This window comes from Triplophysa rosa, linkage group LG11 (genome assembly GCF_024868665.1).
Source record: "Triplophysa rosa linkage group LG11, Trosa_1v2, whole genome shotgun sequence".
Taxonomy (NCBI): domain Eukaryota; kingdom Metazoa; phylum Chordata; class Actinopteri; order Cypriniformes; family Nemacheilidae; genus Triplophysa; species Triplophysa rosa.
In genome coordinates this window covers 17,441,095-17,455,595 of record NC_079900.1, presented here as the reverse complement: position 1 = coordinate 17,455,595, position 14,501 = coordinate 17,441,095, and the positions used below count along the sequence as shown (strand labels likewise).

General features: G+C 39.1%; 1 protein-coding gene across 1 annotated transcript in view; it reads left to right on the top strand.

Moving 5' to 3' along the window:
* Positions 1–6,990: 6,990 nt before the first annotated feature.
* The window catches only part of elfn1a (extracellular leucine-rich repeat and fibronectin type III domain containing 1a), an 88,572-nt gene continuing 81,061 nt past the window's right edge, over positions 6,991–14,501 (top strand). The window contains exon 1 of the mRNA XM_057345146.1: positions 6,991–7,426. The gene's annotated coding sequence lies outside the window, so the exon portion shown is untranslated. The remainder of the gene's footprint in view (positions 7,427–14,501) is intronic.

The following is a 14,501-nucleotide window of genomic DNA, read 5'->3' as shown; positions in this document are numbered from 1 at the left end:
CACATATATTGTATTTATATTAAAGTAAAACAATTTCCTCATTTTATTACATTAAATTAATATCATATAAATATACTACCATTGTTGCGGATAACAAAAACAATAATTGGACTCAACTGTATCAAAAAGTATTTATTAAATGCTTCATAAAACATTATTGCAGCATTAAGTTAGTTTTAATTTTAACAATAAAATGCAAAACCATATAAAAACAATTATAAACAATCAACATCAAGAATGGTGGCTATTATAGCAAAATCATGTAACCATTGAAAGCAATCCCAAAACAGTAACAGTGTGTGTGTATTTGTGCTCTGTGCGTGTGGAGTTGTGTTTTATGCATGTGCATGTGTGTGTGTATGTGTGTGTGCTTGCGTGTGTATATTGTGCATGTGAATATTGTGCATGTGAAGTTGTGTTTTATGCATGTGGTAGAGTATGAGCCAATGAGCGTGTCTGTTTTCTGTGTGTGTTCACTTTTTCTTGTTTAAACTTCTGTAACTTTAATGTTTTGCTTATAGTCAATATGTTTCATGTACACCTGCTTTGTAACAATGAAAATTGTAAAAAGCGCCATATAAATAAAGTTGACTTGACTGACTTGAAATCAATCCCAACACAGTATTTCTGCTTCATAGTATTATACTACATCAACATTAGCTTACCACAGTATTATTTTTCAACTATTGATGAGCTACATCAAAGTACATGTTTTGCAAGGCCACATCATGCAGAAAGAAATGGAAGGTCACACAAGTCGATTCCTGAATTCTACCTAATAAAGTCTGCCACTCTGATGTGCTCAACTGACAGCTCTGGTCAGTCTTCAGTCCTTTTGAACTCCCCCCCTCAATTTCCTGCAATTAGAGAAAAAATAATTAGTAAACCATATTGTGCTTGCATACATACACTCACAATTAAACAGTTGCTAAACAATAAAAAGAATAAATGTGAAATATTGACCTCTTTATTATATACTTTTTTTACCCCAATCAAATATTTTCCCTTTAGGCAAGAAAACTATAGGCTACTTAATATCATAGCAGCTCATTTTTGCAGTATGTAAAAAGTTGTATTTAATATCTAATATCTAAAGTATATTAATGATAGATAATCCGTGCAAGAATGAATACATTAATTACATACATAAACATGTAGAAATTACTTACACGGCAGATCTATACAGATTACAGAACTTCAGATCAGACTGTAAATGTGACTGGTGCTATACGTTTCAAAGTAACGTTAGGCCTGGTCTCTCTACACTTTCTATTTTAAAACGTTTATTTCCAGCGTTTTAACTGGCGTGGTAAATAGCTCAGTTTTATTCACGATAAAGGACAGCTAAACCTCTGCAACACAATGCACTGCAACGTAAACGTATGCACAGAAACATTTTGTTGCTGCAGTCGGCCAGGGACTATTTATTCCAGCGGAAGGATGGCCATTAGTGATTTTACTTCATGAGAGGCAAAGAAGGGGTTGCAGGCACGACGCGAAGCGGGAAAAGCCCTTCAGACATGATTTAGTCACGAGACAACACAGCCTCCCCTAAGTTACCTTGTTTGCTTAACTTAGGCACACTTTAATGCTCCTTACCTGATCAAATGTATTACTGGATGATCGATCAGCACGTCAATGACGCTCCTGTGGCGGCAGCTGCCTTGTTTTAAATGTGAGCGGTAGACAGCTCAGTCAAGTTCAGAAACATGGCAGAATATGCCTAACGTTACACGCAGGTTACTGCGCACGCCATCACCGAATTAATGCTAATTGGATAAAACTGTATCACCTAGCCTAGCACACCAAAGTAATAAGGAGAGAGGATGCGGAAGATAAAAGTTCACACATAAAAGTTAGCCTATTGACAATTGTCATATTAAAAAATACAAATGTGACGCCAAATATAACGTTACTGTTGCGAATCGCCGCTGTTGTTTATTCACTTGTCCGAGTGAAAATAAAGAAATGCTTGTGAAAAACATTGTCGAATAACTTACTTAAATGTCACAAAGAACAACCTGTCTGAAAATACGACGACCTGAAGACATTGTCGCCGCAAAACAGTTCTAAATTACAGTAACATGGGCCCTAACATTAGCTAAACATATATGAACAAGAAATAATAAAAAATAATATACGATAATACATAACGATAATATAAAACATTTGGAAGACAATTAACGTTAACTTTAAAACATACCTGCTTGTGGCTACCCGATCCGTCCCGGAAACACGATTTGTTCCGCGCATGCGCGAAACTGACGTCACTTCCTGTTATCGCCGACGTTTTACGACAGTCTTCTCGACCTGGGACCAGCTCGGAATCTGGCAGGGGTGCATTTCTCGGCATTACACCTGTTCCGGGCGTCTTCGAATTTTATCATCAAAGGTAATTAAATTGCGTTAAGCGATTTTATAATTAAAAGGAGAACTGACAATCTGTTACAACCTGGGTCATGTGCTTAATTTACAAAGTTATGTTTAAAATATCGAGCTACATTAACTGTACTTGTTAAATTCCCGTATAGAATAAGAAAACGATAGAACCCTTCACAGAGATGCTAATGGTTTACATTAAAATACTACTATGAACCATTAGCTTTTACCATTAAAACCATTACAAATTTCTTTCTTTGTAGTGTGATTTGTGCATTATTTTATATATTAATTATAAAATCAATTTATATATAAAATTGGTTAAATTTATGTGATGTTTTTATTGACCTTTATGGAGTTTAATTTTAGTCAGATATCAGATAATATGATATTTCTTTTAACTGCAACTTTTTCATGTTTTTTTTCTTCTTCAAACAGGCGACAGACTCTTCTACACCGGCCCAATTAAACAGTACATGCGGCTAGTTGTCCTGTCCGAGGAAGACAACCTGATGGTTTTGGAGATAAGACTTACAGAACCATATTTAGGTTTAGACTTAAGATAATTTACTGGCCTTGTTCCAGGCATGTTATTTGGTTACAGTTTCCAAAAGGAGCCTCGTTCTCAGGCTTCAAGTTTGTATAGAGCCTCGTTCACAGGCTTCAAGTTCATCAAAGAGCCTAGTTCTCAGGCTGCACACCTGATAATTTAATTGCACGTTATGTAATTTTGTGTTCTCTTTGGAATCCCAGACACATTGCAAGCTTCATTGACCCAGGATCCTGGACTGAAAAAACAGGAAGAGACCTTGAGGTATGTTTTAAATGATGGAATTGTGTCAAGCAAATGTATGTATATAACTAAACATGTTTATTCGACTGTGCTCTGGAATACTTGATTCTGATTGGCCAGTTGCAACATTCCAAGGTTTGATATTCCCAGATAACAAGCACACAAAACTAATAACACATGGTAACCCAGTCTTTATCACACTGTCAGGCTTTATTCTGCGATAACAACCTGCTGCCTGTACATCATCCCTTACCTAAAAATTGCAGTTGTTTTTTAAACTAACTGTGGATGCACTTTTCCTTTTCCAGTTTTTTCCTCAACAGTCCAGTGGGGATTCTTGTGGTGTCTACATGCTGATGGTAAGAATGTTTAATTTATCAAAGCTGTTAGATAATAAAACCAAAGTCTTACAGTGTTATTTGTGTTTCACAGTATGCTCTCAGCATCTGCACATCATGTCCCTTAACATTCACAGAGGTAAGCTGGATTTTCACACAAGTATGTCATTGAACTACTGGTATGTGTGCATTTTTTTTGTGTGTTTGTGTGTTTTAGGAGGAGGTGCCATTGATTCGCCAGTGGTGGTGCATTAACCTCATGGAAAGATTTTGCCTAGAAGGGTATGATAGATTCTACAGATATAATTTCAGTATCTTGGCTGTATTAAGTTAGCTAAAGCTATTACATAGAGTTCATATACATTTACATATATTTTCAAAGGCATGGACAGAGGTTTGCATACTGGACCGAAGAAGCATCCCAACTCCTTCAGGGGATCGTTGAGCCTGTGTTTAGGGTGTCGAAATTCACCACCACCAAACTGTCACCCAGCAGAAGAGTTGTGGATGACAAGGACATTGATAAGGTTAATGATTATACAGTAGTGGTTATACATGAAGCATTTGCATGATTGCTGAATAAATAGTATAACTGTTGTGCCATTTTACTATGTAAGGAATAAATGACTATAGGCCATTTAATTAGTCAACCAATTAGAATGAAGCATAAACTTCATTTACTTCAATAGGTGCAGCAGCCAACCATTGTCCGAGACCTAAATACAGCGTGGTACTGGGTACAGAATCACAGACACTTATTCCGTGGGGAGGTGACAGAGCCTGCCTTTTTGCAGATGCACAGGGGTGATCAACAAAATGCCATCAAGAACCTCTTGGGGGGTCAATTCTCTGAGGCGAAGGATGCCTTTTTGTTTATATTTCATTACCAAGAAGACATGGAAACATTTTTTGTCGTACTGGTTTGATGACCAAGGCCTAAAGGTCAATGCTATGTTCTACAAAGAGAAATGTAGTGTGTGAGTGTGTGTGCGCGTGTGAGTGAGTGTGTGTGTGTGCGAGAGTGAGCGAGCGTGTGTGAGGATTGGAACAAATGTATAAATAAATTGAAAGAATATATATATAACTGTATTCTGTGTGTTTCTTAAATGCAGTTAAATATCTAGAACAGTTATGTAGAACCTATCTTTAGAAAATGAATAGAAAGAAAACACATCTGTATGCACATCTGTATTTTCCAAATTGTGTCTAGCAAATTTAAACAATTCAGTTTAATTTGACCATTTATTTAATTCAATGAAGTTAATTTGTGCCACATATTAACCAAATTTTAACCGAAATGGATCGGGTAGTTATTTTTTATGACCACCTTAAAACAAACATGCATTATAATTCAGCAACAATTTAACAAGCCAGGAAATATCTCAAAGCATTGTAAGAAACAAATTAAGAAAAAAGAAACTTATACAGATATAATAAATACATTTATTAATAAATGTAATAAAAAATATATATATTAAACTCCGAGTGTAAAACAACAGCAGTAACGGTATAGCCTACATACCCGAAACTGCCGTAAAGTGTTTCGATTTATTTCAGACAGGAAGTGACGTCAGTTTCGCGCATGCGCGGAACAAATCGTGTTTCCGGGACGGATCGGGTAGCCACACTGCTTGTGTGGATGATACCGCTCGCTCAGAAACCATCCCTCAAATGGCGGGCTTCTCGTGCATGCGCATTGACGAATACTTAGATATATAACAGAAGAGTAATTCTCTGTCTAGAAAATATCAAACTAAATATAACTAAAATAAGTTGCCATTCACTGGTCTGAGAATTTTTTTAAAGTACTTGCGAAATGACACCAACTTGGATTGTTCAGTTGCGCTTCTAATAAAGATTATTTAGAAACTTAAATAAATTCTACAACGTTTTTTACGTGTTTTAAATACTTGTGTAATCAGTGTAAATGTAACAAACATTACATTTTAGTATTTACTTATCTTAATCAATACATGCGCAACTTAAATACCGCTGTAGTTTTACCCAACATTTTCAAGTTCACACATCAACTAACTTTTTTATGTAGAAAGTCTTTAGTTTATTTAACAAAATTTACTACCCCAAAAAATCATTTTTTTTCAGTGTAGAATGAGCTATTTCTGTCTACATACGCCGTGGGTCACCTTACATGGAATTTGCCATGTTGTTTCTACAGTAGCCCTAAATGGACAACGTAAATATATTACCTTCGGCAAAAGAATAGAAAACGTGACGACATCTTAGTCCTGTGTCAGCCACCGTAGTGCTTCGAAAGGGAGCAGTGGAGTGAGCCTCACCGCTAGATGCCGCTAAATTTAATCTGAAGTAAAATACCAGTTCTTAAAGATTTCTAAATCTATACAGAAATGCTACAGGTAGCACAATTATTCCTAAAATGAACTGCACATACATACAAATCAGTCGTGCTCCCTTTAATAATCATCAATTTCATGAGCACAAATATAAATTACAGGCTTGTTAACCAAACATTAAATTAGATTGTATTGTTTTTAGAAAACAACATATGCAAGTCCAAAATCGTGCAACGTGATACATGGCTTAACAAATTCTGTGCAACATTTACAGTGGCGCATAAACCTGACCAAGAGATCAATTCACCCTTGCAATCCCCCCGTCCTGCCCCCCATTTGATTTAGCATGATGGACTGCTACCTACAGCAGGAATAGCAAGCATTTAACCTTGCGACGTCACATCAGCGTGCCCACTCTAATGAGCAGTCAGTGCTGACAGCCCCAGCCCTGCAGCTGTGCGGACCGCTGATCCACAGCAGGCTTCGTGTTGCACATCACTCAGAGGCGCACACACAAACTCAACTGTTCCACGGGTAACGTACCAGATCACCAGCACCTCTCTACAGACGGATGCCCACTCAATGCCTGCATGCCTCTTTATGAGTGTGGCAGAGAGCTCCTGTAGGGAACCTCAGCCTCCACAATGCATATATCCTGTGCCAAACACTTACAGGCAGCAGCCCACAGCTCTCTCCTGGACCCCTGGCCCTTTCTCCAAGTGCTGCCTCCAGAGAGACAAGCTTACAAAGTATGAAGAATGGTTGTCAGTCGTACCTCAAAAAGTTTCCCAGCCTTAAATTGTGACTGAGTGCATCCGGAGGATGCTGTGGATATCTGCTGTTCCCAAGAGTGCGGAAAGTCAATATCAAACGATGCCAGACTTGTTTCTGTTTTCCTTTTCTCCACTCTGTACTGTTCAAGCAGACAATCTCAAAATTATATTTCTGCAATGCTACACGTAAATGTCATTTTTAGTATTAGGCTATAGCTACGTTGGATTCTGCATATCAATTATTTTGAATTATATCATAAATTGGTATAATACCCAAAAGAAATAAAATGAAATTTACAACTTCAGCGTGACGTGTTAACATTTTCCATGTTGAACTAAAGAGTTCTCTCACGTGGCACACAGCCCTATTGCCCTCAGTGTTGAACCCACACCATTTATAGCCTCGCGTAACCAGCAATCTTATTATGAGATTTAACTTTGCCCCAACTGGACTCGTGGATGAGCGGTGCTCCGGCTCCGCTCCGTAACCCAACAAATAAATCACTGGAAACAGTTATAACTTGCTCTGAGACAGGCATTGCTGTCGTGTAGCGTTTAAAGGGAACTTCAGCCATGTGCTTTGTCTGTGCGGAATACATAAAGGCTCTGCCTTGAATTAATCACTCGCTCTTTAATGGATCTTTGAGGATCGCACTTGACGCAGTGAGGAGCTGCAGCTCTTTGTATTCCGAGGCCAAGAGGAACCTTGTGTTTTTCCCCCGTCCGATATCTACTGCCTCTTACAAAATGTCAAGGGGTTCATGGTGACATAGGGACCCCGCTTTTGGTTACGGAGAGACTACGGGGCTCTTGCTTCGCGGCGCGAAAGAGGTGAGTGGAATATGTTTCGGAATGTAGCTCTTTCGCATCTACGGAAAGACGTCGTTAAGGTTAAATGTAACGTGTTGATAGACGAGATTTGAAAGGATCGGAAGTGTTAAATATTACACGGAAGAATATTATGTCGTGTAAGTTATCCATGTGGGTATTGTGCATCCGCGCATTTGCAACAAATGCCTCGGTGTGCTTCTGTCGGACTTGTCTAACTTATAAACGGATCGTTTAATGTCTTGAGTTTGACAGTGCATGTAAACGAACTTAAAATGAACATGAATGCGCTTCATTTTGCGTGACATCTATCCACGTTCTTGCAAAACTAAACGGGAAAGAGAGGTTTGGGAGCGCGTTTCTTTTTGGGAAGATTTTTCGTTTTACATGAGAGATATTGAAATGATGCATTTGTGCAATGATATACGGATACATTATAGGCAAGTAAACACTTGGTTAACGGATTAATATCTCTATTACTGTTTAGTTTAGGAGGTTGTTAAACTCTAACGCCTGTCGTTAAGACATATTACGATCTCGATATGTTATCTTGCGCTGTGAGACTTAAGACTTAAGAGACAGCGCCAACATCCCCAGAATGTCTCCAAATGTTTCAGGACCCTGGACAGCGGAGAGGTTTCGCTTGCCGCTAGAGTTCGCCTTCAGCCATCAAAATGTCATCTGATAGTCTTCTTTACCTTCTCAGTCATTAGGATTTTAGTAAACAAACTGAGGTACAATATGTGCATACCATATTAACTTGCGAGAGCGTCCGTGTCCGTTTACACCAGCAAAGCCCCGAAAGTTTTCTGTCGTCGTAACTGTGTTCATCAATTTGCAATTTCAATTTCATCATTATTGCTTACTTATTGTATGCATTGTTTTAAATAAGTGCGGTGCGAGGCAACGCAAGAGTGTTTCTCTGAGAATTTGACTTTATGGATTGCTAAATTAGGAAATCATTTGAAGTCTCCGAAACGCGAGAATAAATTATTCAGAGACATAATAATTGAGTTTGAATCAAAGCTATATATATAACGCACAACCTACTTTAAAATACGTCATTAAAACTGAAATATAGGTCTGTCTAGCTTAAGAACTTTGAGGCTAAAAGTTTTTTTTTAAAACGAAACCCGCACAACGTCGGATTCAAAACAAATGGCATTTTTTAAGTCCGTGTGCTTTAAACCGCGACATAAATTGGATTGCGTTACACAATTGCTTACATTTTTTGTCACGTGACCTAAAGACCTGCACATTTATGGCCTTTGACACTCACCCTCATAAAATCCTGAGCATATCAGCTTATTTAACGCACGAGCAAAGACCCCGCAGTTCATATAGTAAGAAACGAGTTGCTGTCAGACGAAACCGTTAGATCTGCACGCGGATCGACGGCATCACAGGTCGTAACAACAGCGCCTATCCTCATCCAAAGACACGAACAACTCTGCCAGGACAAACGCACAATCGGGGTTTCGTTTGTCTTATCGAAGCATTTGTAAAGACCCCAAACTTTACACGCAAAGTACAAATGGACTATTTTATGTAGGCGTGCAAAGTCTTATTGTGGAGGCCCTAAGCAACCCGAACATAGATGTTAAGCTACTCTCTGGTGCATTTTAAATTCCTTAAAGATCGATTACTAAAAGGTCGACAAAGATTTACCACCTGGGAATAGCTGACTGAGTCTGAGACTGAACGACACTCTTAGAGACGCAGAGACAGACTGGGGATCTCCACCTTTTCTTTAAACGCTAGTGAGAACAGGATCCATCGAGATGGACTCGGCATCTGTCCCTAAACATATCCTTTAAAACTAAAACATGTTTAGGCGTGCGTGCGTCTCCTCTCTCTCTCTCTCTCTCTCTCTCTCTCTCTCTCTCTCTCTCTCTCTCTCTCTCTCTTATCTTGATTATGCAGCTTGAAGATTGAGTCAGCTGTTTTGTATGCAAGGTGTCTGAGCCAGGCTCTTTGTGGAGGAGAGAGAAATCGTGCCGCGTATACAGAGAGAGAGAGAGAGAGAGAGAGAGAGAGAGAGAGAGAGAGAGAGAGAGAGACAAACGGAGAAGGAGATGGCGAGATGGGTGCGACGAGAAGGTCCGACTCTATATTCGCGTTGTTGGGCATAGTCTACTATTTCACTATGGACCAGTGGCGACATTTATATTAGCCTAATATAATATTATCGTGCTTTGAATACGTATGTGTGTATATACATCCTTTATGCATGCAGCACTCTCATAAGACACAAATGATAAATTCTGCCGCCCAAAGTGCTCATTTAATACATGGAGCCATAAAAAGAAGTGCAGGTTACCTGATGCTTTTACAGCGCCACTGAGTGTGTAGATAATTGATAACGACTAATCTGTTGAGAGATGGAGAAGCGTCACCAGCCAGTAAGGTAAAACAGACGTTGATTGAAATAAAAGTCGCATGTAAAGAGCAATAAATTATAAAGAAGTCTGATTTAAGCAAGTGATAAGAGTTCTGAAGTTGCTGTGTCCAGTTCATCTCTGATTCCAATGGAGTTTTGTAAGTAAACTAAAGTAATAAAATAAAATAAGCAATGCATGACTTGACTCTTGACTCTGATGCACAGTTATATTTTAGGGGTGTTACAGATTAGCAACAAATCAGAACATAGCTGAGATGAAAATTGTTCTGTATTATAAACAGATTTTTTATAAACAATTTCAGCACGCAGAGTTGGCTAGATGACACTGGAAGGGTTCTTTTCTATCTGTATATCCCTGAACCGAGGCAGAGGATGTTGAATAGGGAAGGGGGGGCTGTCTGTGGTTTTGAAAACCTTTGGAGAGGCTATCGGGCTAAAGTGGCACGTTGGACTTTGATTCCATTGCGATATGAAGTATGTCCTTTTTGTTTCTTGTTTACAAATCCAGATGGCTGTCTTTTGATTGGAAATTGATGGAGATGTTGTAACCTTCGAGCTTCACTGTGGCAATGCCACTTATGTTCAGTAGAAACTGCAAGCAGTGGGTTTGACTACACATGTAGGGCCTTGAATACAGTGAACACGAAAGTTCAGAGGTATTCCCTTACTTTTGTTATCCGAAACATAATGACTGTGAGTATCAGCATTGGCGAGAAGGTATATCTCGAATGTAGTCCGACAGTAAGTGTCAAACCCCTGGGACGGCTTGCAGTTGACAAGTAATTAAAATCTGAAGTGAATGTTCAGAATGTAGAAAATGGAGGTTTGGATGAGCATCCGGAGGTCTCAACACTGCTTCAAATATGTGGCTGGAACTTACAGATAAGACTGAAATAACAGTACTGATGTCCTCAGAGCCGTTGCCCTTGAGTGCTGTTTTATTTCAATTTAGCAAAGCAAAGATTGCACAGTTGTTGCGATTGTATCTCTTGGAAAGCATACAAATGGCATTAACAGCTTCACCTTGGATCAGCAGCTTGTGTGAGTCATTAACCGTAAGGCTTGTGATTACCAAGCGGTATGGCCCACTCTCAGCCGTGGTTTAGTTTGCTTTGGAGATTGCAACTTTAGTGCTGCGGATGTCAGTTGCAGGTGCATTAAACACAAGTAATGCTTTAAAAGCACTTAGGAAAATCTAAACATTGACAACATTTTCAACGGTTGGCTTATACTAATACATGGGTGAATGCAACAATTGACCTATCGGTAAGCCCCGCCCCCCTTATTTACTGTTGCTAAATCAGACAAGCGACCAGAGTTTCTCATGTCTTTCAATGGCAGCTGTCAGAGTAAAAAGCCTTGTCCGAAGTTGTTTTTGGTACATTTTGGACACTCTGTCGTCGAGGAGAATTCAAGTGGGACTCAAATATGCCTCAGAGGGATAGATCAACGATTTTAAAATAAATACGGTGGATAACAAATTTAATTTGGAAGCGAGGGTTTACAGATCACAATGCAAGTGGGAGAAGCCTCATGTTACGGTCATCATGATCGCAGATGACAACATCTACGATCAACTGTTCATGTACCGCAGGGTAAAATGAAATTAATTTACATTTGACCACTGATATATGGGGAGACACTGAAATTTAGACCTTCGTTTATGACCTATAAATGTACATGCTGTGAGAACAGTTAGATATTTCGGTTTGTACGTTAGCATGGACTCACTAACTTTAACATTAACTAGTTTTATCCAGAGATACGATACTTAAGCACAAGATGACATTAACGATCTGCTTGAGCAGATGAAAACTATAACTTAGTAAAAGTATGACAAACAGAAAATAAACGTTTTTGTCTTCACTGGGATTGGAGTTAAATCGGATTACTGCGCCTACATTTTGCTCTTTTTGTGTGGGTTTAGTAAATTGAATACAATAAATTCTATTCCTCATGCTCCCAGGACACCTGGCATTAGTGTTACAAGTACCCCAGGCACTTTGTTTGATCATTTTTGTAGCATAAACACCATAAAACCGATGAGAGCTTCGGGTCTTACAATGTTTCTCTATGGCGCTGAAACCTAAAGTTATCCGAGTTCCGTTCCCCGTGCAACTCATATATTGAACTTCCATTGGCTCATCTGCGTTCGAGGGGAGGGGCTTACCGATAGGTCAATTAGACATGTTGGGAATGCTTATTGTAAATTCTGTAAAATCTTGCATGCGAGTTGAATCTGATCTGGAGTTGAATTTCTACTCGCTAACATTGTGCTATTAATCTCCATAGCCCGAAATGACTTAATAAAAGCTATGTAGGTTGCTGCTGGCACTCTTATTATGAGAACAATCGTCTGGTGATAAGATACTACGCATTCAAGAGTATAAGGGATATTGAACATCACCCCTCCTTTTTCCTCGACATCCCCCGTGCAAAGTAATTAGAGTTGTGGGATGGCTGTACCTTCAGGCCTGAGACCTGACTTGAAGAATACCTGTGCATGAGAATCCATTAAAACTGCTGGAACACAATGGGCTTCTCCATGCTAACTTCCGAAGTTCTTGTATTGATTGAGTCTTGGAATGACCAGCCATTCTTTATACAGTAAATCTCTCTCTCTCTCTCTTATTTGATCACACTTGTTTGTCAGCATATGCCTACGGTGCAAATATAGCAATTGGATTGTGGTGCTTTTGGGGTCACGGGGTCAGTATAATCATACCGCTGCATAAACCATAGCATTGGTCTATCAATACAATGAAAGGATGACACAAGGTTAAACAAGAATGAAATCGAAGTGTGCTTATGAAAATAGAGTTTCTGTAGTATTGTTATTAAATCCCATGAATGCAGATGGCCTGTGGATTCTGAACACATCAACTTCTTATAATTTTCAGTTGAAGGCATTGTAGTGTGTTTCTCATTCCATTAGATTTTTTTGAATGAAGAATTTTGGAACATTGAAGATTAGATGTACAGTATTAGAATGATGCTTACATTTTAGTCAGAATAAAATAACAAGTAGTGTCATTTTGTTTAGCAGAATCAATATTGATCACGTGGCATGTCCTCCTAATGAAACTAATGAAACTCCTAATCCAAACACTGTTTTTAGCTCACATGGGAAACACAAGCCCTTAACAGAGATATAATGTCAAATATGATACATAATTCTTCTCAGTCTGAGTGAATTTTGGTGAATTTTTACATGAAGTATAAGGCATAAAGAGTCCAGTGGTGTGCTCTTTCGGGTTATGACTGGAAGATAACTTCCACCTTACAGCTGGTCTCTCATTGAAACGTACAAAGGCCCCAATCCTCTCTCACCATGATCAATACTTTCCCTTTCTACTTTCAACCAGCTCTCTATGAAAGTCAAACAATCACAATCAACAGATTGAGATTTGAAGGTTTTGTACTTCCCCAGACATAAGGGGCGGTTTCTCAGACAGGTATTATATTAAGCCAGGACTAGGCCTTAGTTAAATTAGGACATTAAGTCGTTTTTACGAACACACCTTATCAAAACTATTACTGAAAGTAAACAGCTTTTCCTCGTGGAAGGTTTTCATTCGGTAAAAATGAGCTGATAAAATATTTCAAATTAACATTTCATTTCCATTTTCATTCTCATGTGGCAAGTAGCCGTGTAATAAGCGGGACAATGTACAAGCAGCCGGCTGTTATCGCGAAATAAGCCCCTTCAGTGTGATACAAGACCCTCCGCTTCACGTCAGGTCCTGATCACACTGTCGGGGCTTATTTCTGCGATAACATTTGAAATGAGACAAGAAAAAACGTGCAGGAATAAATTGGGAGAAACAGGTGCCGGTACGAGGAAGCATCCAAACTACCATCTGCCATGGAATGCTGCTGGCCACCGGAAAAAAAGACTGTCTCATACTTGCCGATCTGATTAATGTCCTCATCTGCTCAACAAAGACAATTCTAACAGATTGACAAAATCTGTAAACTGACAACATTCTGAGGATCCCTCTGAGGAAATGAAATGGAAGGTGATATCATTCATTGGATGGTGCTGTACATATGGCTATAGAGGAGGCAAACAAACACGGTGTCTGTCTTTGTGTCAGCCGTGTCACTGTTTACCCTCTCCTGTGAAAAACCTCATTTATAATCTGACCGTGTGACTTGTTCATCACAGTAAATAATACTTCATGCCCACATGACAGCGCCCCTCCTCCCCAGAACCTCAATTGAATCTGTGGGGCAATCTAGCTGGCTGTAGAGCCATATCGTGTACAGAGAGCGCACCTTTCTTTATTTCTGACAGACTTATCTTGTTCAGGGTGAGGTGTACAGAAGAACATTTTTTTTTCTGACAAGATCGCAAAGAAAAGAGCGGAGCGGGTCATCAAACGCGCTGGCGACATGAACTGTGCACTTTCGAAACGGCGACATTTAATAGTAGATATCAAATATTTTCTATTCCTTTGAGACAACATGTATTTGTTCTTTTTTCGGTGCCACTCAGACATTTTTACACAAAATTTGAACTTCAAATACAAAGACGGCGGCAGATGAATAAATGTGAAGAAACGGTTGAAAGAGCAAGTGTTTCTGTAATGCAGAGTCTTGCACCGCAGCTGAAAGCGCTTGTTTTGTTTGCTTATATTGCCAGCCATTGACAACCTGTTGGTCAAGTGATAGGAC